The sequence below is a fragment of the Gorilla gorilla genome, chromosome 10, assembly GCF_029281585.2.
Source record: "Gorilla gorilla gorilla isolate KB3781 chromosome 10, NHGRI_mGorGor1-v2.1_pri, whole genome shotgun sequence".
Classification (NCBI taxonomy): Eukaryota; Metazoa; Chordata; class Mammalia; order Primates; family Hominidae; genus Gorilla; species Gorilla gorilla.
This window is the reverse complement of record NC_073234.2, coordinates 113,154,475-113,180,052: the sequence shown is the minus strand read 5'-3', so window position 1 is coordinate 113,180,052 and position 25,578 is coordinate 113,154,475. Positions and strand designations below refer to the sequence as shown.

At 39.5% G+C, this 25,578-nt stretch overlaps 1 pseudogene; it reads left to right on the top strand.

Annotated features, from left to right (window-relative positions):
- Positions 1 to 1,546: 1,546 nt before the first annotated feature.
- On the top strand, positions 1,547 to 25,480 carry LOC101131904 (platelet-activating factor acetylhydrolase IB subunit alpha2-like; annotated as a pseudogene).
- The last annotated feature ends 98 nt before the right edge of the window (positions 25,481 to 25,578 follow it).

The window sequence follows — 25,578 nt, the reverse complement described above, 5'->3', positions numbered from 1 at the left end:
GTCCAAACTAAAGGCATGTTGAGGAAGACACAATGAGGCCCAGAGAGAGGTACTAGACTTATTCAAATCCCTTAGTCCCAAGCCTGAATTGATTCCAAGGGCAAGGATGTCTCCATTTGTGAGAAAAAAAAGAGCAAGAGAAACGAAACCAAGAAGTGCTTGACATCCTGAGCAATTCCCAGATGCTGCTTTGCCAGAGAGTAGGATGCCAAATATTTCGAGAAAGCCTTTCTGGACTTGAAAAGGGAAAATGAGAGCCAGTCTTGTCGTGTCATTTGACTTTTAAAACATCTCCTGGAGGAAGGTTATATGGGAGATATTCAGCATGAGATGATTCTTTATAAGGCTAAATTAAAGCAAGGATTTTCCCTAGCCAATAACCTTAGAAATGCATGAGCTAGAATATTTCAAGCCCAAAACGAAATATGCCAAGAAGCACTGAAATCATGACGCAATGCTGGAAATGATATGAGAAACTTGGGTCTCAAATAATATTTGGAAGTGAGTGCAGATAAATGCAAGCTGTAACGAATAACTTCCTGTTGAGTGATTTATGTTAAAGTACATATGAAAATAAAAAATTGAGGACTCAGATTCTGAGAAACAACCACTCAAAAGGCTAAAAATCTGTTTCCCTAACGGTCACATGGCAATGACTACACACAATTTTAATGCCATAATTCCTGAATTGTTTTTCTCCCATGTAGAGGAATAAACCTTAGGAGAAGAGAGGTTTTGAACTGAAAGGAAATGCTAAGCTGCAAAAGTGCTTGCATTTTTACAGGACAGACACTAAGTGACTTGCCTAAAGCTGAACAGTTAATCTTATCATTTCAAAAATTTCTACTACCCCAAAGTAGAATCTTAAAGTCCAAGCCATGTCATAAATTCTCCTGTTTCTAAAGGGGTATTTGTCTTTCTTTCCTTAGAGTTAGAGTCATTTAGAATGGCTTAATATATGGTTTTAGAAGATGTGAACTCATCCTTTATACTTCGGGGGAAGGTGGGCTCTGGAACCTGGCCCCACTCACCTGCCCTGTGTGTTGCAACCAGAAGCTCTGCTTTAACCCTCTGTACTGGGTATCCAGGGATCCCCCAGGGTCCGTAAAAGTTCAAGTTCTCAACTTGCTATGAGGAAGTGATTTAGCACTAGGAGGTTTTGGATTATTATCTGTGGAATGAACCGAAACCCTGCCTTTGGAGAGTCACTTCCATAGTTTCAAGACAAAAAGAAAAGCTCAGGAGGAAAACAAGTGCTATGTTGCTTACCATAAAATTTAAACCTTTTCTAGTATTTGCTTCATGTTCAAATAACTCCAATCCTTTTGGGACCCTGATGACCTCCATGTTTGATTCAGCTTTGACTGTTCTAAGATTTAACATAGTTAAGAATGAAAAGTAACTTAACTGTCCGAGATGAGGACAGTGAGATTGCCATAAGTGCTTCTTGCCAAAGAAGGCAGGCTGGTTGTGATTACACCACCTCCTCCTCATTGTCCTATTCTTATCGTGTGCTGCAGTCAGCGTCTTTGACCTATATTTGATTCCCTCTTGCAATATGTGCTTTTGATCATGAAACTGCTGAGAAAAGGCTCCTTCTAAACCACAAAACAAGGTAAGCTGTTTCTTATTTGTTTGAATATATAGGAAGCTGGTGACAACCAATTTTTTTCCTCTACATCTAAGAAATCGAAAGGTCAGGTGCTAGGAGGGATTATGGAGAGTTTATGAGGCAAACAGCCCGCCCCACCACAGGCCTTATCAGGAACAAGCCCAGCTTTCTTTCATAAGCCTCTGGTGGGCAGCTTGTGCTCATAGCTGGCGGTCTGGGGTGCACATTGCAGTTTATCATCAAGCAGCATCTTCGAAATGCCAGACTTTATTTATTGATCTTACAATTCTATGTTATCTCCAACGAGCCACGGGAAAGGTAATACATTTTGTATGGATTAATCATTGTAATTCTACACAACGTACACCCAGAGATAACTCAAACTTGCTTTGTCGTCTCATTACCTAAACAGACTTGTCTTTCTTTAAGTCATCAACAGAGGTCATCTGCCAAATGCCCTTGTGAAATATTCATTAATCAAATAACTAATTTGAAATGGACCTTCAAAGCATTATTCATTTCCCCATCATTCTCCTAACATCAGTTTAAATGCTTTGTGGGTATAATGATTAGGCTGATGTTTAATTAATTGTGAAATTGTGAATTAAAGCTAAGTTAAAAGATAAATCATTTTTTTAGCACATAAGGGAGAAAGAGAGCAAGACAGAAGGAGACAATGAGCTTGATTGGTGGCTTTAGTTGGGAATTCTTAGCAAATGTTCCTTTATTCACAGCAACATGACAGCACTGGATTGTAAGGTTAACCTTTGTGAAGTAAATCTTATTCTTTCATTCTTTCTTGATGGATCTCAGATTCATCACCACATCAATGAGAAGGTGCCACAGATCATTGAGCAAATATGCAGATGTAGATGTAACCTGCTATTCTCAACAAGTTTTATTGTGAACAAAGTAAAACAAAACAATTACCAAAGACTCTGTTATGGAAATCACAGCCATAATTTTGTTTACTGTGTGTGATGATGAAAGCTCTACCTTTTTCACCCTTGAAGAAAAGGTTTGATTCCCAACTGAGGCCTTCTCTGATTCATGTCTTTAAGCCCCAAGTGTACCCTAAAATTTATTATCAGGTACATCACAATGTAATCCCAACACTTTGGGAGGCTGAGGCAGGAGAATTGCTTGAGCCAAGGAATTAAAGACAACCTCTGAGCAACATAGTGAGACCCTGTCTCTACAAAAAATAAATTAGAAAAAAATTATCCGGTTGTAGTGTTATGCCCATAGTCTCAGCTACTTGGGAGGCTGAGGTGGGAGGATAGCTTGAGCCTGGGAGATCGAGGCTGCAGTGAGCTGTGATTGCACTACTACACTCCAGCCTAGGAAACAGAGAGAGACGCTGTCAAACAAACAAACAAACAAAAACAGTGTCAATCAACCTGCACTGTTGCTATTTTTAAACCTGTCAATTATCTCAGTTTGACTATTAACTCCTCGAATGCATGGTCCAAGTGTTACACATCCTTATTTATACAGCACAGAATTTAATGCTTGTGTTCTCCAACCAAACAGATCCTAGAGTTTTGTTTGCTCTTCTCTTTTCCTGAAGTACTCTAATTAAATAATAAACTATTGGAGAAAAGAAACTTTTTTTCCACTGTGGTTGCTAAGCAACAAGACATTACTACCTAAAGAAAAACTGAGAATAAAGCCAACAAAAAAAGCAGGTGTCAGAGGTAAAGAAACAGATTCTTGATTTGAACAGCTGGATTGAGCTATTCCTGAAGCTAATGTACCCATAGACACTTCACTTTCATTATCTAATACATGCCCTTGTTTATTTAAGATGGTTTATATTTAGTTTATTTTGTTCGGAGCCAAATAAACTTGATGAGCACAGTCATTTGCAAGTCATCCATATGTTAGTTTTGTTATTATTCACCTGCTTAGAGGACTACCTAGTTCCTTCTTCTGTGATCTGTCAATGTGGCTACATTTGCTCCCTCCAAAGGCACATCACATCTCCTCAGCCCATTGCCCACAACCATCTCTGGCTGATATGGCTGATAGAACCTGTCCTGAAGTGCTTGCTCTGCCCAGTCTTTGGTGCCTGCTAAGCCATAGTTCTGACATAATAATCTCTCAGATGCAAAGCAATATAGCACATTGGTCATGCACGGAAACTTTAGTGCACTCTACATGAATATGAATGTTAGCTCTACTACTTACTAGCCGTATAACCTCATGCAAATCATTTAACTGTGACTCAGTTTCCTCATCTGCAAATCTAGAATAATAACATTGCCTATTTCACATGGTTGTAAATGGGATAATGTATGCAAAGTAGTTAGAATAGGCTCTGGCAAGTAGGAAGTATGCAATACACATGGCAGTTATAATTTTCACTGTGATAGAACCAGCCCTCCAATGACATACCAGAAGAATGAAAAGATTTTATATCATATCATGTGTTTTATAAAGCTCAATTGAAAGCAGGACTCTGCCGTCTTTTTTTTTTGACCAATCTTCCTCCCTGACTAGATAATGAGCAACTTTTGGTAGGGTAAGAGCTATGCTTTGACTTTCTGTATTTTCAGCCCAGTGATGATGATAAGAGTAGACATTAACATGTGCTTAAATTGTTAATATCCAATAAGCAATAATAATTATTAATATCAATAAAAACAAACCTTGTTAATGGTGAATCAGGGTGGCTAGCGATTACTCTTTTTTTCTCTCTTTCCCAGTGAGTTTAAATTCCAGGGGACACACCCACTCTTCCTAGATAACCTTATGCCCTAAGTATTTATCTGCTTTTCTTCCCTGGGAAACTGACTGGCCCTGAGGAAGAAACGTGAATGATGTATTTATTTTTCTCCCTTAAGATATGAAGACTGGAGTGAGCCCTCATCAGCCAGATGGACTGTTTCATCTCTTCCGAAATAGAAACCTCGAACCTACTCAGCTGTTTTGAGGCCAAAAAGATATCCATGGGCCCTCAAGAAACCAACAGTCTCTACACCAGACTAAAACAAGTTTCCTAAAAGCATTTTCCTTTTGGGCTCATTTTTATTACCTCTCCATCCCATGGTCCGAAGATAAGAATAATTTGCATATAGCAGTCAGTATTAAAATTTTTGATTTGCAGTGGATCAATGAATGACGAGGTCAGCCCATCTGTGACTGAACCAATCAATGAATGAGAAATGGGTAGGTGATGTTTACTGTCTTCTCTGTTCTAAGGCCTGGAGGGTGAGGGCATTGATCTACTAGTTTACCCTTATATATTTTCTTTGCTGGAGTTTCAACATTTCTCCTTTTCATTCTGCTGCAATTGACCAAAACTTAAATAGTCTGGGAGAGGTGGAGAAAGTAGATCCAATAGTATCACTCACATAAACTCCGGTCTCCATAGGGACATGATGAATGGCCAGTAGCCTCTCCTGAATATTTCCTTGCTTCCTGCTCAGGCAAAGAAAATTCGTGCTTCTTAGTCCAAGGAAACAATTGTTTTATGTCTGATTGTTTTTTTAATAAGCCTTCACCATGACCTCCCTGCCTCCACTTATTCTAACAGGAATTGGGGGAAGGGGGAGGTCACACATGCTTGGAATGTGGTGGATGACGTGCAGCTCAGATGTCCCCAACCATGACGTTTGGCTGAAGTCTGCTTATTGCTAACTTGGTGTCATGGCTGTGTAGGTAAACAAATAAAAATCAAATTCACAGGTCAACCATTCTGAACAATACCTGGCTAATTTTCCTGTTTGAAAAATTGTCAAAGCTTTTCAACTGACTTAGAAGGTATTCCTAGGTCAGCTGCTTTGACTAACAAGTGGGTATTGTGTTTTTGAATGCGTGGGATAATGGCGATAAGGTCCCTAGGCCACAGGTGCTAAGGAGTTGCCACGTGCATGCGGCGCTTCAGAGTGGCACGTCCCTTAGCAACCCATAGTGCAATTAACAAAATTCATCTCATCCTCAGCAAAACAGCTTTTTTAAAGCATGCCAAATGTAGTAAAAGTCCATTCAGAATCAAAGCCACTATCCTCTTAAGAAAATAAATGGTTAGGGAAGTCCCTTTTATTTCTCACTGTGGTTGCTCAGCTTGGGGGCTACCTAATGAGACATAGCAGTTGGTCAAATTAGGGATCCCAGAGCTTTGGATGTCATGAGTCAGTAAATATTTTCTCCACCCGAAATTATGGAAAGCCAATATTGAGTCATCATCATTTTCATTTGCCAAATATAGGCCACAAAACTAGATGAAAGAAGATAAAATTACCTTCTACTGTGACCATGATTAAATACAATAAAAGCTTAACAAATACCAAAAAGGTAGAAAGGATATAATTAGGAACAAAACACATCTCTTTACCTTGAATTAATTTGGTGTTTTAAAAAGTTCTATGTTATTTTAATTTTTCTAATATTACCGAAGAAGGATGCAAACGTGACTCCCACACAGGTCTTCAGAGTAACCTCTGAAAACCTGTATTAGTCAGGGTTCTCTAAAGAGACAGAATTAATAGGATAGATTTATAGATGAAAGGGAGTTTATAAGGAGTATTGACTCACACGATCACAAGGTGAAGTCTCACAATAGGCCTTCTGCAAGCTGAAGAACAGGGAAGCCAGTCCCAGTCACAAAACTTCAAAACTACAGAAGCCGACAGAGCAGCCTTCAGTCTGTGGCCAAAGGCCTGAGAGCCCCTGGCAAACCACTGTTGGAAGTCTAAGTGTCTAAAAGCTGAAGAACTTGGAGTCTGAGGTTCGAGGGCAGGAAGCATCCAGCACAGCAGAAAGATGAAGCCAGGAAGACTCAGCAAGTCAAGTCCTTCCATGTTCTTCTGCCTAGTTTATTCTGGCTGCGTTGAGAGGTGATTGGATTGTGCCCCCGCAGACTGAGGGTGGGTCTGCTTCTCCCAGTCCACTGACTCGAATGTTAATCTCCTTTGGCAACACCCCCACAGACACACCCAGGAAAAATACTTTGCATCCTTCAATCCAATCAAGTTGATACTCAGTATTAACCATCACTAAACCAATTGTCTAACTTTTAGCTGTATAGGTAAAATGCTTAAGTAAACTAAGGCAAAGATAACTGTAGCAGTAAATGCAAAACGTGTTTTGAAGATCCGTTCATGTCCCTGGCATTGCTCCTTTCCGTTTCTGGTTTGTCCAGCTCTCTGGGTGCCTCCTGCTCCACATATGCAGGTCAGGTGGCACCTGTCCTCCATCAGAATGCCTTTCACTGACTGTCGGATACAGGGGCCCTCAATCACTTTCTCCATGTGCTTCTGGCTCCTCATCTATAAAAAGAATGGAAGCCAGTAGAATAACTTCCCTCTAGAATCTATTTGGTTGGGAGGCATCATGATTCCAAATGTCTTGCCATACGTACATCCTCCAGAAGGCTTTTCCAGTGATTGTTCCAAGATCCTATCATTGACATTTCTGCAGCACACCTTATGTTCTGATATCAGAAGCCTTTTTTTCTTAAGAATCCAATCAATGTAGTTTTGATGAGGCTGAACTCCACAGCCCAACCTCCACCACAGCTTTGACACTTGGTCCATGAGGGGCTGACGGTAGTGGGATTTTTGTGCTATAGACCAGGGGTCCCCAGCACCTGGGCCACAGACCGATACCAGTCCATGGCCTGTTGGGAACCAGACGCACAGCAGGAAGTGACTGGCAGACCAGTGAGCAAAGCTTCGTTTGTATTTACACTCCCCATTTCTTGCATTACCGCCTGAGCTCCACCTCCTGTTAGATCAGTGGTGGCATTAGATTCTCATAGGAGCATGAGCCCTCTTGTGAACTGCGCATGCGAGAAATCCAGATTATGCCTTCCTTACAAGAACCTAATGCCTGATGATCTGTCACTGACCCCATCACCCCCAGATGGGACCATCTACTTGCAGGAAAACAAGCTCAGGGCTCCCACTGATTCTACATTATGATGAGCTGTCTAATTACTTTATTATATATTACAATGCAATAATAATAGAAATAAAGTGCACAATAAATGTAATGTGCTTGAATCATTCCAAAACATCCTCCCCCGTCCCCAGTCCATGGAAAAATTATCTTCCATGAAACCGATACCTGGTGCCAAAAAGATTGGGTACCACTGCTATAGACAGTGGAATGGTTTTGTTGAGTGTAGTGGGTTAAAGAGTATCCTCTGAAAATTGAAGTACATTTGGAAGCTCAGAATTTGACCTTGTTTGGAATAGTCTTCACAGAGGTTGTATGAGTTGAGGATCTCAAGAAAGATCATCCTAGATATATGGTGGGCCCTAAATCCAGTGACTGGTATCCTCAAACGTAAAAGAGAGGGAGATTTTAGATCTTCCGAGGGACACAGAAAAGAAACACAAAAAAAGGCAATGTGAAGGTGGAGGGAGGGATTGGAGGGATGCACTCAAAAACAAATAAATGCCAAGGACTTCTTGCAGACACTAAAAGCTAGGAGAGAGGCACGCCATGGATTCCTTCTCGGAACCCCCAGAAGGAATCAACCAGCCAACGCCTTGGTTTTCAGTGTCTGAGTTCTGGCCTCCTGAATTGTGAGAAAATACATTTCTGTTGTTTGAAGCTACTATACTCTGCTCATGGTGATTTTTTATAGTGGCCCTAAGAAACTAATGCACTGGGTTTGTTGAGAGCCATTGTGAACCAAAAAGTATCTGACACAGGTCTCAATAAATTTAGAAAGTTTATTTTGCCAAGGTTAAGGACACTCCTGTGACATCACCTCAGGAGGTCCTGATGACATGTGCCCAAGGTGGTAGGGGCACAGCTTGGTTTTATACATTTTAGAGAGATATGAGACATCAATCAATATGTGTAAAATGTCCATTGGTTCAGTCTGGAAAGGTGGGACAATTTGATCTGGGGAGGAGGTGTTCCAGGTCATAGGTAGGTAAGAGGCAAACAGTTGCATTCTTGCGAGTTTCTGATTAGCCTTTTGCTGAATATACAATCTAGGTGAATAGTCACTTACACCTTAGTCTGGCTTAGTGAAACAATAGGGCAAAGGAAGCAGTCAGATATGCATTTGTCTCACACGAGCAAAGGGATGACTTTGAGTTCTGTCTGTCCTTTGTCCACAGGGGATTTCCTTGTGAGCAAATTGTGACAGAGGTAGGTAGGTAGCTTTTTTATCTCTGCTCTATCTTAATTAGGAATAGAATGGGAGGCAGGCTTGCCCTGCAGTTCCCAGCCTGACTTTTCCCTTTGGCTTAGTGATTTGGGGGTCCCAGGATTTATTTTCCTTTCACAACATTTTGTCCACCAGGGAGGATCTGTCCTAGGAATGGAGAGAGAAAGAGCGAGCTTGAATCATAACACTGGGGCCATGGATCCAGCTAGGCTTGAAGTCAGTTGTGCCTCTGTGTGTGAAACAATAACTGCCCTCTTTTTGTTTAAGCTCATTTGAGTTTAAGTTTCTCTCGTGGATAGCTGAACGACTTCTGATAAAAACACGGCTCAGCACTGAGAAAATCTTATTCATCTTTCAAGGCCCAGTCATAGTGGTATTTTCTCCACAAAGCCTTCCCAGGGCTCCCCAGCCTGAAAAGTTCGTTTCTCCCTCTGGGTTCCGATTGCTCTGCTCTCCTCCCACACACCACACTCTTAAACTCATCTTATCCCTGCTACGAGACCTTTTAGCCTTTTGGAAGCAAGAACCCTGTCCTTATCTCATTTTCTTTAGTGCACTAGCTTTATTCCATGTACATAGCAGGTGCTCAATTCATATTTGACCAGATAAATGAAAAAAAAATTAAAGGACTAAAGAATGGGGTTTCAGTGTTTATGGAAGGGAATAGAAAATATAGTTTTGTGTTAGGGCTCTCCTGGTGTTCCTAATACCAAACACACAAATCCTCCATCTACTTTCTCATAAATCATCCTACTAGGGAAATCAGCCAAACACCAGGACTGCTATAAACAGGCATTGGGTTGTTTACTTTACCAGCATAATAACTGCCAGGCTTTTGTAAAGGGCAGTGGTTACTTCAAATCTGAAGTATCTACTATATCACTCTCTTTCCTGTTTGAAAACTTTCAACGACTTCCCTCTGCTCTTAGGAACAAGTCCAAAGTTGTGTTCATGGCTTACAAGGTCCTTTGAAACCTGGCTTCTCCTCATCTTTCTAATCCCATGTCTTAAAATCCCCCCACCTGGAATCTATGCTTTGGCTTCTTGCAGCTCCCTGATTATGCCAACAGTTTCACCTGCTCTCTCTTCTCTTTCTTGGTGTGCCTTTTCCTCTGTCTTTCCTTCCTCCAGATTGTTGTTCTTCTTCTAGAATGATCACTCCTTCCCCAGTTAGTTTTACCTAGCTTATTCCTACACAGGCATGAGGCCTTTGCCTAGACATCATTTTCTCCAGGGACCTTCCCTTATCCACGGGGTCTCCCCAGCCATGTGCTCCCAGAGCTCCCTGCACCTCTCTAGCATAGCTTTTACCACACTGCACTGCGATTGCCCGTTTACTTGACAATCTGCCTCATTATACAGTTTGAACCATGCCTATTTTGATCAACATTTCATTTCTAGCACACATCACATAGTAGGGATGCTCAATGCATATTGGTTAAATGGCCTAATGATGACATAAATGATGAAAAACTTCACGGTAATTCTCAGAGTCTAACTTGTCTTAGCCATGTCCTCCTTGGTTTTTTCACTTTCTAGGGGTGACCAGGCCTTCTTATCAGAGACAGAGGAGAACAGAGGGATATAAGGGCCACGGGATCTTTAGAGAAGGTGGGGGGATCATTTCTAACATGGAGTCCCTGTTGTCTTAACCGTCCATGAAAACAATAATGGGAGTCACCAAGATATGTTTAACATTTTAAGGGCCTTGTAGAAATCATGTAAATGCCCAAGACAAGACTGCATAGGCTAATAAAATAAGAAGGGGCAGAAGGTGTAGTCTGTGTATGATAGACAATAGTGTGTTCTGTTTCTGCTTCTTTCCCTAAAGAAACTGTTGGGGGGAATGCACTTCTACTTAGAGGCAGATATGGCGAAGCAAACCAAAGATCTTGTGTCTCTTTCTGATGGAGATACTTAATTGCTGGCATCATGCTTCCCAGTCTGTTCTTCCTGTCTGAGCAAATTTGGAAGCCCAAGCTACCATGGAGCTATCACATGGACCTCCCAGACTATGTGAGCAAGAAATAAACCTTGGTTGGGATAAGCCGTTCAGGTAACTTTAATATTGTTAGTTATACTAGCAAAACCAGTTTATTTTGACTGAAGTACTATTTTATACTTCTTTGAACCTCCACGACTTAGCATGGTACTTGGCGCAGAGGCGATATCAAGCATTTGTTGAATAAATAAACACATGAGTGAACGAATAGAAAATAATTAACTGTGAAACCATGTAATTGCAGACCATTGCAAATCAGAAAACAGACTTTGAGGATTAAAAATATAATAAGTGAAATAGATGCCTCCAGACATCACATTACAAAGTCTTCTTATTTCTTGCAGCAGGAGTAAGTAACTGCCAATAGAACTCAGTTAAAAACATAAGTCTTTTATAAGAAACTTTGTTCATAAATCTAAGCACTTTGATTATCTCAGTTATGAATGACTTTCTCTAAAATATCAGGAATGTAGGATTCATTGATATTGGTCTTAGCTGCTCAGTGGGATTTAAAACTCAATAATGAATCCAGGAAGTGGTTTTCAATTCACTTGCTCAAACAAAATCTGTCCAATAAGTGGTATTAAATCAGGTGGAGACCAATTATCAGAATCTTTTTCAGTAGACCTTTGTGACTGCATGAATATAGTCTCACCTGGTTGGAAATAATAGCATGGCATATGCTGTTATGTGCCTTTGCTTCTGCATTTACAAAAGCTCACAGCCTAATGTCAATACTGGAGGCAGGGTCTTTCTTTCCTAGTACATTGATTTTAAATTAAATTAACTTTGATCTTTAGGTCATCTCCCAGATTCTAAAAGCTGAATGCCTCATTAATGGCGAAAACAGTAGGAGTAAATGTATTGGAGCAGGTTGAACAATTTAAATACTTTGAAATGCAACTAGTGCAAAGTAAGAGTATTGCAAGCTAGCTAATTAACGGTTATTTCCAGACATGCTGATGAGGAAAAACTGCTTGAGTGGGTGATTCTTGGAAAACAGTTGGGATCAGCCAAGCTTCTTTCTTGCCCTCTATTCTTTGGGTCCTTCTGCTGTGCTCACACAAATTTCATTTTCCACTTGAATCATGATGGTCCCAATCTAGTCCCACAATATTCTCCACTTTCAGAAGGCTTTATTAGTTATCTATTGCTGCATAACAAATTACTCCAAAACTTAGTGGCTTAAACATTTATTTTCTCATGTTCTCTGTGGGTCAAGAATCTGAGCACAGCTCAGTTGGATCTTCTGCTGCAGTGTCTCCCACAGTCTGCTGTAAAGGTGCCAGCTGGGGCTGCAGTCACCCTAAGACATGAAAGGAAATCTGCTTAGGGAAGAATATACTTTCAAGCTCAATCATGTAGTTGTTGGCAAGATACAGCTTCTTGCGGGCTGTTGAATTGAGAGATTTCAGTTCTTTGAGGGCTGTTGGCCAGAAACAGCCCCAAGTTCCTTAAAACATAGACCTATTCATAGGGCAGCTCAAAACATGATGAATTGCTTCATCACAGCAAGCAGGAAAAAAGAGCCAGAGAGAGAAAATAAGAGTGAGAGCGAGAGAGAACTAGAGAGAAAGAGAGAGAGAGAGCAAGATGGAAGTCACTAATTTTTATAACCAAATTTTGGAAGTGCTATTCCACCACTTTTGTTATATTTTATTTATTAGAAATGAGTCACTAAGTTCAGCCTACATTCACAGGAAGTGGATTTCTTGGGGCATGAATACTATCAAGCGGAATCATTGGAAGCCACCTTAGAAGTCAGCCTGGCATGAAGAGCAAATGCATGCTAGCAGAAAGTACTTCTTAGACTTTTTCCTCTACTACAGCTCATTAGAAGAGGAGAATGAGGCCGGGCTCGGTGGCTCAGGCCTGTAATCCCAGCACTTTGGGAGCCTGAGGTGGGTGGATCACTTGAGGTCAGGAGTTCGAGACCAGCCTGGCCAACATGGTGGAACCCTGTCTCTACTAAAAATACAAAAATTAGCCGGGCTTGGTGGCGGGCGCCTGTAGTCCCAGCTACTTGGGAGGCTGAGGCAAGAGAATTGCTTGAACCTGGGAAGTGGAAGTTGCAGTGAACCGAGATCGTGCCACTGCACTCCAGCCTGGACAAAGAAGTGAGACTCGAGACTCCGTCTCAAAAAACAAACAAACAAAAACAACAATAAGAAACAGGAAAATGAATGGATATTTGTGATTGAGGCAGCTTTCTGAAGTGAAGAAAATTATTTGATATGTTTTAACTTAAAAATTATAGAATTTACGTATATGTGTGTATAAATATATCCCCAGAAGAAGGATTTCTTGGTCATATGGCAATCCTACTTTTAATCTTTTGAGGAACCTCCATATTGTTTTTCCTAATGGCTGTACCCGATTATCTTCCCACCAACAGTGTACAAAGGTTTCCTTTACTTCACATCTTTGCCAACACTTGTTATTTGTTTGTTTGTTTGTTTGTTTATTTTTGAGACAGAGTCTACTCTGTCGCCTGATCTGGAGTGCAGTGGCACGATCTCAGCTCACTGTAACCTCCGCCTTCTGGGTTCAAGCAATACTCCTGCCTCAGCCTCCTGAGTAGCTGGACTTAGAGGCATGCACCACCACCCCGGCTAATTTTTTTGTATTTTTAGTAGAGATGGGGTTTCGCCATGTTGGCCAGGCTGGTCTCAGACTCCTGACCTCAGGTGATCCACCCGTTTCGGCCTCCCAAAGTGCTGGGATTACAGGCTTGAGCCACCGTGCCTGACCCTTCTTGTATTTTTTATAATAACCATGCTAGTTGGTGTGAAGTGATATCTCATTGTGCTTTTAATTTGTATTTCCCTGATAATTACTGAAGTTGAGCACCTTTGCCTGTATCTGTTGGCTATTTTTGTCTTTTTTGGAGAAATGTCTATTCAGATTGATTGCCCATTTTAAAATCAGATTATTTTAATTTACTGTATTTTTTGCTATTGAGTTGTGTAAGCTCCTAACATATTTTGGATATTAACCCCTTATCAGATTCACGGCTTACAAATATGTTTTTCCCAATATGTAGGCTGCCTTTTTATTTTGTTGATTGTTTTCTTTTCTGTGTAGAACCTTTTTATTTTGTGGTAGTGCCACTTGTTTATTTTTTTTCTCAACTGAGTTTTTGGTGGGATATCCAAAAATAATTGCCAAGGCCAATGTTTTCTCTGTGTTTTCTTCTAGGAGTTTTATAGTTTCAGGTCTTACATTTAGGTCTTTAACTCATTTCTAGATGATCTTTGTGTATGTTCTAATATAAGAGTCAAATTTCATTCTTTTACATGTAGATATCCAGTTTTCCCAGCACCATTATTGAAGAAGCCACCCTTTCCCCATGTGTCTTCTTGGTTCCCATGTTAAAAATTAATTTACTGTATGTGCTTGGATTTATTTCTGGGTCTGTATTCTGTTCTGAGCAATCCCTCTTCTGAGTATATATCCAAAGGGTATGAGATCAGCAGCTCATAGAGATAGCTGTGCTCCCATGTTCATTGCAGCATTATTCAGAGTAGCCAAGACATGGAATCAACCAAAATGTTCATTGACAGATAAATGGATAAAGAAATTGTGGTACACACACACACACGCACACACACACACATCTATATATATATATATAGGAATATATATATATATATAGGAATATTATTCAGCCTTCAAAAGGAAGGGGATCTTGCCTTATCCAACAACATGGATGAACCCTAAGGATATTATGTGAAAGTGAAGTAAGCCAGACACAGAAGTAAAAATACTGTATGATTTCCCTTATACAGAGAGTAGAATGGTGGCTACCAGGGGCAGAGGTGTTAAGGAAGGGGGCAATGGAGAGATGTAGTTCAAAGTTTATAAAGTTGCAGTTACTTGGAATGAATAAGTCTAGCAACCTAATGCATGGCATAGGACTCTAATTTAAAATATTTTATTGTATACTGCAAATTCACTGAGAGAATAGACACCAGGTGCTTTTACCACATGCACACATGCAAAGGTAGCTGTGTGAGATGATGAATATGTTCAGTAGCTTGACCGTAGTAATCATTTCACTATGCCTATGTATAACAAAACATGTGCATCTTAAATATACACAATAAAAATTAATGTTTCATTTTACTTCATCTATCCTATACAAGTTACTACATATACTGTCCTTATTACATTCCAGGGATTCTTCTAAGTGCATAATATGTATTACCTTGTTTTATTTTCTCACACACACAGAAATTCTACAAGAGAGTATCTCCATTTAAAAGACAGGGAGACTGAGGGGAAGATAGGTTCAATGAGTTGCTCAAAGTTACTCACCTAGTTAATGAAAGAATCAGGATTCAGCCAAAGCAATCAAAGTCCAAAGTCCAGATTATTATGTATTATATTTTACTTCCTTTCTAGAGTGTTTTGAATTACCTGCCGTTATGGGCTGGATTGTGTGCCCCTGAAATTCATATGTAGAAGTCCTAATCTCTAGTACCTCAGAATGTGATTATACTTGGAGAAAGGCTTTTAAAGATATAATTAAGGTTAAATAAAGTCACTGGGGGTGAGTCCTAATCAAATGAGACTAGAGACCTTCTAAGAAGAAGAGGTTAGGACACAGACACACACAAACAGGGAAGCCCATGTGAAGACACCGGAAGATGATGGCCATTTACAAACCAAATGAGGGGGAAGGCAGAAAAAACACTTCCACCACCTTGGTCTTGAACTTCTAGACTCCAGGACTGTGAGGAAGTACATTTCTGTTGTTTAAGCCACCTGATCTGTGTTATTTGTTATGGCTGTCTTAGTAAACCAATACACCTGCCATCAGGAATATTAATACCCCAGGGTGGTGTGCCATTTTCTGTCTGTGCCTTCCAGTATCCCCTGGTATGCTCCAGTATTAGTAGTGTGGGTGTTATGGAAAGCTCATGGCATTTGGCAGCCAAAGCAAGAATTACCTTTAGCATGCAAAATTAGGCAAGCCCCATAACTTCCCTGTAAAGTGGATCTAATAACCTCTACCTCACAGGGCTGTTGAGAGGATTAATGAGGTAATGTGAAAGTGCCTGGCACAGTAGCTGACATATATTAAATCCTTAGTAAATGTCATTTATTCCTTAAACAGCAAGTCACATGTTCAAGTAATTACTGAAGACACTTAACAGAAGCATGCCCCTTGTTCACTCTTTCTCTATGTCCATGCAGTCCTAGAAAGAGATGAAAAACATATTCTCAGTTTTTCTTCAGTGCAGGGATTCTCTATATTGGTTCATTACAATTGTTCTTCATCCTGGTCCAGACCCTTACTACCATTTTCATGTAAATGCAAAATTTCAAGAGAACTCTAAAATGGCCTAGCTTCCAGTCTTCTGTGAGTTCTTTAGACTGGAGATGATTCAGAAAAATATGTCTTACTGTAAAAACAACAACAGAAATTCCATCAGAGTGGGCTCCAGTTTCATTCGACCAGGGCCTACTGAGTACCTAATGTGCAGGCAGTAAGCTACTTCCTATAAACTGTCACCCAACGACTAATACAATAAAGGCAATCTCAACTTGCAGCAAAGCCAGAATAGTTATAGAACAGGGAAGATCTGGATTCCCTGGCATTTTATATTGATCAGATCACATTTGAAACTGTTTTCAATTGTGGACACTCTTTTTAAATATATAAATTAACAAAGGATATCGTGTTCACTGGATGGTGGGAAGTCTAGGTAAAAAATTATTTAAATAAATGGGGACAATGCATCAGAAGGTAAAACCTAGGGAGGGTACTTTAAGTGTTTTAAATTCTTCAAATTCTGTCACTTGGAAGGTCTCATTACTGTTGCTCCTGGTAACAAAACTGCAATAGTGAGGCATAATTCAATTAAGAGAAACTAAAAATTTCTGCTATGGACTGAATTGTATCTCCTCACCCCCACCCAACCAAATTTATATGCTGAAGCTCTACCTCTCAATGCGAGTGTGTTTGGAGGTAGGACTTTTTAAAGATAATTAAGGTTAAAAGAGATCATAAGGGTAGGATCATAATCAAATAGAATTGGTGGCCATATAAGAAAAGGAAGAGATCTCTCTGTCTCAGGAAAAGTCCATGTGAGGACATAGTGAGATGAGTGTTTACAAGCCACTAAGAGGACCCTCACCAGGAACTGAATCAGCTGGCGTCTTCATCTTGGACTTCCCAGCCTTCAGAGCTGTGAGAAAATAAGTTTTGTTGTTTTAGCCACCAAGTCTATGTTATTTTGTTATGGCAGCCTAAGGCAAAGTCTGAAAGTTAAAATTAAATGATGTAATGAGCATTGAATACCAAGCAGGGCCCTAGATGCACGTGTGTTAGGGCACACCACAGAAGGATTTTCCAGAGTGGGTTAGAGGTTGGAGTGGCTGACTTTTATGGTTTCTTTCTCCTCTGAGATTCTATAATTTCCAAGCCTTCAAAGCCAGATAGATACAGAACCCCAGGTTCCTCTGCTTGTATTGCCATCCATCTTCTCACTTTAAGGAGGACGGAGACTTGACAAATTGGTTTCATCTCTTGTGTCAACTCTGATTACTTGGCAGTGGCTGCCTGGAACACTGTTTTGAGAAGGGTTTTGAAGCTTTCAGGAAAAAAATCCATCATAGAAAGAGCTAATATTTATTGGACACTTGTCATGTACCAGGTCCTATTCTAAACCTGGTATTTGTTTTAATTTACTTTATACTTGCCCCAACTCTAAGAGGTGAATTAATGTGAGCATTTTTTTATGAGAATGTCAAGACACAGACAAGCAACTACTCAAAGGCCACATGGCTGGTAAATGGCAACATCAGACCACACACCCAGTAGTTTGGCTCAAGAGCATGCCGATAACATCACACTGTAATATCTTTCCAACAACCCATTTGCAATATTTATCATGAGTGGTAGGGGATGAAGAGGTATGTGCTTGAAAGGCAATCAGGATCTACTTTGGAGGAAACTCAAACTAAGACAAGTAAGCATAAAGTATTTTTATTTGAATGCCATAGTTATTCAGACCCAAATCAGAAAATGTTCAGACAACTTAATAATTGAATAACAGGTCTGTGCTCGGTAACAATAAGTTACAAGGAAGCTGTGTCTGGAATTCCATGATTTCTTTCAAAATTCTGTTTGGAGTTACGTTGTATTAGTTCATGCTACGATGGGTAGTAGGAATAGGTAACACCAGTTATTAAACCATATTTCTCTGACTTTGCAGCTATCCGTGATTGCAGGAACTCCAACTTCCTTCTTAATCTAATTCTCCCTTCCAGATATCTATTTATAGAAGTATGCTAGCAATCACATATGCCCAATAGTTGCCCCACACACCTCATTCCTTTCATTAGCTCTCCTCCTCTCTTGCTCTAGCTCCCTGTGACAGTATCTGCTTGAGTTTTTCATGCAATCTCTTGTTCAGGATGCTGATAGCTGCAAAACTATTTCCTTTTCCATCTTGTCACCTAACTGTGTCTCCTGAAGGTAATGCCATTGTCTTTTTCTTCTGTGGTTTAGATTTGCTTGATTTCCTCAGTTAACCATGTCTGTTGAATACTCTATCAGTAACCCCCAAATTTGACACATGGCAGTAGGTTTTTCCCTATAGACAAGCACAGCAGTTTCTCCAATTAACTCCAAAGGATGATTCCCAATATCTTATGTCCCTCAGTGTCTGGCAGATTTATGAGACACAAGTGAATGGGAGGCACTGGCTTACAAAATAACCTTTCCAAGCCAAACATTCATTGTGAATACACCTGATTTTTTACATGATTTGAAGAAAATTCCATGTCTCTCCCTGCACAAATCTCAATGTGTCTCATTTTAGAATTTATTTAAAATAATACTTTCTACCAAATTGGCCTCATGAGCCCTGCATTATTTCTCCTTCTAAAATTTCCTTGTGTTCTCACTATTGTAGAGAAGGCTAAGGAGAGATGATAAAAATCTACCATTCTTGATCCTGCATTTTAAAATGCAAAATGTCAAAACCAAATAAAGTAGGTCAAGGCTTCTCTGTATTTAGCAGACACTAGTGCTTGTCCATATCAGCAAATATTAAAGTTGATAGATAATCAAAAGTGTGATATCTTTCTTTAGTATAAGAAAATGTTATCAAGGGGCTAGCATTCTATTTTTATCTTAGTCAAAGAAATGGAACAAATCCAAATATATAACTTTATTGCTTATGAATATATAGATGAGTATTTTGTACATTTAAATAAAGGTACTTTATTTTGCATTTATTTGGACAATGAGTAATAGTTAAACACATTCAACTCATTAATTATCAGTGAAGTCTGTTCAAATACAGCCTGTGATTAAGTTCATGAAACCTTCAGGGGTTTGAAGCAATATTTAAAATTCTCATAGAACAAAATGGAAGAATGTGCAAGAAGGAATAATACTTGAATTCAAGACTAGAGGTATCTGGGGAAAACTGTAAGTCTTTGGTTTATTTTGAGATTGAAGGTTATGAATATCTTCCATTATTCTGGGACATAATAATACTCAGTTGGACAAACATAATAAAATGTGTAAGTAAAATTAAGTGATGGTGCTACTATTCCTTCTAATAATAGCAACTCTAATATCTAGGATACATGCTATGTTTCTTTAGTGAAGAAGAAAAATGTAAAAACCTCTGAAGCAGGCCAACACTATTAATAGAATGAATGATTTTTTAAAATTCACTTCACTAATATCAATGAATGATTTTAACAGCTACTTGCAGGATAATGAAAAGATGCTGCTATTAGTTAGTGGAGAGAGGCACGGGGTTGAAGGGCTTCATCCTGGGAAAGAAGATTGCAACCTGAAGCCTCAAATCTTTCATCTCCTTCCAAATATGCCACCTGCCTCCTTAAAGTATGAGAAGAGAGTTATAGTGATACCTACGTGAAACTGGAATTTTTCCTTGATGAGAATGTCATCTGTATCTAATCCTGGAACCATTAGACACAGGAAGGGGAACATCACACACTGGGGCCTGTTGTGGGGTGTGGGGAGGGAGGAGGGATAGCATTAGGAGGTATACCTAATGTTAAATGATGAGTTAATGGGTGCAGCACACCAACATGGCACATGTATATATATGTAACAAACCTGCACGTTGTGCACATGTAGCTTAAAACTTAAAATATAATAATAAAAAAAAGAAAAACACTGTATCATAAAAAAAAAAGAACCTGATTCCCTAGAGTTCTTGCTGTTATGCCCAATCAACAGCTAAATCCAATCCTTCAAAATAGGGAACACTGAGTTTGGAGCAATTGCTCTACCATTTTCAGGGCACTGGCTGGTAACGTTGTCCTGAAAGCCATCCATGCCCTAGAAATGCTTGACATCGGCTTTACGTCCATGATCCTGCATCCATTTCTGGTTTGGATGTAGGACTCCCTGAACCCACATCTCTGAGTGTTTGCAGTGGACTCATCCTGCATCCCCTCTGCAATCTCTAATTTAGACTCTAGTTGTGTCTCAAGTACCCGGGCTCTGTCCTTAGGCCTATCAAAACTTTATGCCTGTCTATATTCTTCTCTGGTAAAAGAACTTCCTCCAACCCCCAACCAGCCACCTGCCATTTGGCATCAACAGTCTCCTAATCTGAATCGTGGGTTCTACATCTGCTATTTGCTCTGTGCCACCCTCTGGCTCCCAGGAAGAGCAGCCCTACCTGGAAGGCAGGTTGACCTCTTGTGTCTGAAAGTACTCCTTCTGACGCATTCATTTTCCTGATCTCTTTCTCTTTGGTGAAATGAAAACTAAATGTATAAGATTTATTAAAGGTGGTGGCAGTGGTAGACAAGGAGGAGGAAGAAGAAAAAATGATATAGGAGGAGATTGCTTTCAATGTCACTAACATAATAATTCATAATTCATGTGAAATGGTTAACACCTCTTGCTAAAATGGAAGCTCATGGAAGAGTGCAATTTTCTCTTATCAACTCAGACACCACCTCCTCTTCCCCCAATAAGTGACTATTACATCAGAAAGAGTTTTGAAATGTCCCTTTCTAAACTAAAATATCAAGAAGCCAGATTTGACTGTGTGTATATATATATATATATACACACACACACATATACATACATATATAGTGCTTCTATGTGTATATTTGTATCTAACTATATCTATCTACATCTAGATATCTACATGTAGATATGATATATCACATAGATACCTATTAATCTATCTATATATAGTCCTTCTTTGCAGCATATTATATGTGTATATATATATTTTACATCCCTGCAATATATACATTATATACATTGTATATATTGCAAACAGCACAGAGGTCAAGTGCAGTAAACTATATGTGTGTGTGAGAGAGAGAGAGAAAGAAAGAGAGAGGAAAAAACTCCTGTTAGAATGGATTTAAATTTCTGTGATTCTGAAATTACAATTTAGGGAGTCTTCTTTTTTTAAAAAATAAAAGCACCTAAAATTATAAATAATAACTTAATAATTAGAATGACTATTTGGAATGAGAATAGAAATCCAACAAACAATAGATTTTTAACAGCTGACAAGTACCACAAACATCACAAAAAAAACACAATGTTTATATTACTCAACTGCCTGACATAGCTCTATAATATTCTTGGCTACAATATATTCTCTTATTGTTTCTTCAAATGACTATAGTTTTGAAATGCAGTAATTTCTAGGGAAAATAAAAAACAATCAGCATTTCAGCAATATTGATTAATATCTGTTTTATTGTTAATAATTTAGATATTTTATCTTTAACACTAATTACTGGTACTATCTCACAAATTTAAGAAAATTATTATCATGTTCTGTTATATATGAGCTATTACAGATGTACCCACTATTTGCAATACTGGTATGTGATAAATTCTCTTTCTTACTGTCACCATCAAAAAAAAATCTTTGTAACATTTGTGATTGCAAATATCATATTATAATGAATATATTCCTGACAGGAGAGAAATTCTATTCTGATCAGACATTAATGAGAAGTGAATGCCCCCTTTTCAATATTACATGTCTGCTAATGATAGATTTTCCACGGAGCAGTTCCTGGTTCCACACAGTTGCAACCTGTTTCCCCTCCAGGACCCCACATTCTTCCTGTGCCACTGGACATGCTCATATCATGGTGATATGGCCCTTGGCCCTGCACCTTGGTGTCATGAAGCTAAGTGAGTTAGTGTAATGAATGGTGGGAGTGTGCCTGGAAGCTGTTTCATCAACAGAAAGACGAGCAATAACTTGACTTCACACAGAGGGAACTGAGCTACACAAATACATCCACTAAACACAAATTGATATATGATTAATTCCATTTTCCCTTAGTCAGATTCCCAAATTACCTGCAGCTACATCAACAATATCTGACTTGAAGGAAAGTATGACAGAGTGGAGAGTGGAGTGGAAAGAAACTATGGCCTTCAGTAATTGTGGTTGTTGTTTCGTTTTTGCAAATTTTACACATTTAGAGAACCTTGGAAAGGGGCTGGTGCAATTGAAGATTTCCAAAGTTTCACTTTCTTAGCTTCATGGTAAATCCAACTCTCTTCGAGCCAGCATCTTCCTGAGTGCTTAGGAAAGATGGGAAGCTAAGCCCCCCCATAAAACGTTATTGAAGATGACTTAGCATTTAGAGACTATTCTTTGAGAAAAAGCATTATCAAAGACTAGAGATAAATCATACTTAGTAATTAGGGTCCTGAAGCAAGGTACCATATAGACATTTCTCATGTCAACTGATGGGAATGTCATAGAACATACTACAAGAAAAATCCAAATGGGTATGGTAGTATTCCCATAGATCTAATTTCTTATTGAGGAGAAACTGTATTTTACTGTCAGACACAAAGTGTCTTATTTATAATTTATTGAATATTGTGATACCATAAGAAATATGTATTTGGTCTATGTCCCTTGTTCTGACACAAAGCTTCTAAAACACCTGCAATTTCCTGAGTGATGGGGTTGACAAAAATGTCACACAGAGCTCCTAAATCCCTTGGAATTTTTTGGGTGATATTAGAATCTCTTGTTCTAATGAGATGACTCTTAGCGTGCTCATAAATAGCTTCAGGATAAGAGCTGGTCATCAGAAAGACCAAACCAGGATTAGAAACTTGAAACTGTCAGCCCCATTACCTATCGTATGGGGAGGAAAGAGGAACTGAAGATTGAGTTAATAATCATACCGATACAATAAAGCTTCCAGAAAAATCCCTAAATGCTGGAATTTGGAGACCTTCTAGGTTGGCAAATGCACCCATGTGTCAGAAGGGTAGTATACCCCAATCCATGGGAACAGAAGTTTCTGTATTCAGGACCCTTCTGGACCTGACCCCATACACCTCTTCATCTGGCTGTTGATTTATAGCCTTTATAATATCCTTTGTAATAAAAATGTTAAGTAAAGTGTTTCCCTGAGTTCTGTGAGCTGTTATAACAAATTATTGAACCTGGGGGGAGGATTACGGGAACCCTTGATTTGTAGCTAAGTTGGACAGAAGTGTGGGTACCCTGGGCAACCAGTACTTGTGACTGGCAGTAGGGCAGTCTTCTGGGACTGAAGCCTTAACCTATGAGGTCTGTCTTAACTATGCATAGTCAGTCTCAGAATTGAATTAAGCTATAGGACACTCAGTTTGTGTCTGGAAAGTTAGAGAACTGGTTGGTACAAGACGAAAAATTCCCATGCCTTTTGTATCAAAAGCGTTGTGAGCAGAGAAACAGTTTTCTTTTAAATATAAGAACTTGCCAAACAGGCATGGTGGTTCATGTCTGTAATCCCCAGCCCTTTGGGAGGTTGAGGCAGGAGGACTGCTGGAACCCAAGAGTTTGAGATCAGCCTGGGCAACATAACAAGATCCCATTTCTACGAAAAAACACAAAACACAAAAATTAACCAGGCATGGTGGCATGCTCCTATAGTCCCAGCTACTAGGGGAACTGAGGCAGGAGGATCAATTGAGCCCAAGAGTTTGAAGCTGCAGTGAGCTATGATCACACCACTAACGGTTCAAACTAGATGACAAAGTGAAAGAACCTGTCTCTTGAAAAAAAAGAAAAGAAAAAGGAAAAAAGGATATACTTTAAAATATACATAGTTTTTATCCTTTAGTATAGATTTCAGTCATTCTCAAATTCTGCTGTTGTCTGTAAATCCTCTGGGCAAGTGACTGAGCTTTATGGACACTACATCACTAGTATAGTCTTTAGGCTTGATTTTGATGTTCAAATTGGGCTAAACCAGGATAAATAGCCCCTATATAGTATTCTGTCTTAATAAGACTGATTTGCTGGGTATGCTGCAAGTTACAAAAGGAGAATATATTTCAAAGGCTGAAAGAATCACCTGTATTATGAGTACACTATCTGCAATAACTAAACCTGGATATTCTGGACTGAAAAAAGTATGGTGGGTTCTTCAGATGGTACATAGAAACTGGAGCAAATGAAGGAAATGATGACAATAGATCCCACAAACTGATGAATATGCTCTATGACAAAATTTAAACAAGATTTAAAATGTTAATTATAAAATCTATGACAGTTGATTGTGAAATGAATCACTTTTCTATTACGAAGGAGATACAGAAAAACACTGAATCACTGTAAGAAAAAGAGATTCCCTTATTGAATAAAGCTATGTGTGAGACATATGGGGAGTCATGAAGTCAAGATCCTGACTCTGAGTGGAGAGAAATAGAAGCATAAGCTACTAGCACAGCATTCTAGAGGATATACTCTTGCTTCTCAAATGCTTACCTCAAGTTATTGAAGGAATCACGTTTGCTTTATATATGTATCTATTTCTTATGTGCATAATTAAGAATTTGTTAAAGAAATCTAGGGCTGACAAATACCAAAAAGAAGTTACCTAAATTCTTTTTCTTTGGGATAAAAATATCTCTAGGTTGCTGCTGGTGCTGGGGCCCGAGGAGGGCCGCGCCAGAGGAGGGCCGCAGGGACTGAGCGACTGACAGACGCACCACCCGTCAATGCTGCAACCCTGTAAGGCCTCCATGGACTCTCTACGTGAGTGTAGAATGAACCAAGCCGACTTAAACACAGCAGCTATTCCACATGCAGTGGAAGATATTCAAGGAGACGACAGATGGATATCTCAGCACAACAGATTTGTCCTGGATGGTAAAGACAAAAAGCCTAACGTTCTGTTTGTGGGAGACCCCATGGTGCAGTTAATGCAGCAACACGAGATATGGCGAGAGCTTTTTTCCCCAATTCACGCACTGAATTTTAGAACTGAGGAAGATACAAGACATGTTTTATAGAAAATAAAGAGTAGAGAACTGGAGAATATTAAACCTAAGGTCATTGTTCTCTGGGTAAAAACAAACAACCATGAAAATACAGCAGTAGAGTTAGAAGGTAGGATCAAGGCCATCATTCACTCTACCAATTTATCAACATAAGGCAGCCACAAGGCAAAATTCTTGTATTGGATGTGTTACCTTGAGGTGAGAAGCCCAACCCTTTGAGGCAAAAGGTGAACCAGCTTCTCAAGGTTTCCTTGCTGAAGCTTGCCCATGTGTAGGTCCTGCATACAGACGGGGGCTTCATGCACCCTGACAGTGCCATCTCCTGCCATGATATATTTGATTCTCTTCATCTTACAGGAGAGGGCTCTGCAAAGATCTGCAGAGCCCTCTATGAACTGATCATGCAGCTGATGGAGGAACACTCAAGAAGAGAAACAAACCACCATTGCCTGACTGGCTCCCATCAGTGTTAATCTCTTCCCAGCTTCCTCGATCAGTTATGCCACTGGCACTACAGAATCCATCTCTTTCTCAAAGCACTTTGCATTGCA